At 62.2% G+C, this 442-nt stretch overlaps 1 protein-coding gene across 1 annotated transcript in view; it reads left to right on the top strand.

Moving 5' to 3' along the window:
* Positions 1 to 442, top strand: part of KCTD19 (potassium channel tetramerization domain containing 19) — a 57,668-nt gene that overhangs the window by 40,199 nt on the left and 17,027 nt on the right. The window lies entirely within an intron of this gene.

Genomic DNA, 442 nt, shown 5'->3' with positions numbered 1-442 from the left:
TGGGGGTATGGGGCTTATGCAAATGTTTGGAGTTTGTGGCTGGGTATGTGGGTGAGGGGTTTGTGGGGTTGGCTTGGGGATGTGGGTGTTTTATGTGGATTGTGGGGGAACTGTGGGTGTGGGGGCTACTCAGGAGGGGTGGGTCCTCTGCCCCCTCACAGGGTACAGCCCCCCCCCCAACAGCACAAATACTGCCTCCACTGCAGGGCCCACAGCTTCATCCCACAGGACCACAGCTTCTCCCACCAGGGCACATGCCTCCTCACAGGGCCCTCATGCCCCATGCAGGGCCCTCAGGGCCCCAGCCTCCCCGCTGAGCTCACAGCTCAATTTTGCAGCAGCAGCAACTGTGGGGTGCTCAGGGCACACTGCAGCCAGAGCCCCCGGCAGTGCGGCTTGGCCCCAATTGCCTCAGAGCCGGTGTCACTTGTGCCGCCTGTTA

The sequence above is a fragment of the Gavialis gangeticus genome, unplaced genomic scaffold, assembly GCF_001723915.1.
Source record: "Gavialis gangeticus isolate Ggan-Ray unplaced genomic scaffold, GavGan_comp1, whole genome shotgun sequence".
In the NCBI taxonomy this organism is placed as follows: domain Eukaryota; kingdom Metazoa; phylum Chordata; order Crocodylia; family Gavialidae; genus Gavialis; species Gavialis gangeticus.
This window is presented reverse-complemented; position numbering and strand designations above follow the sequence as displayed.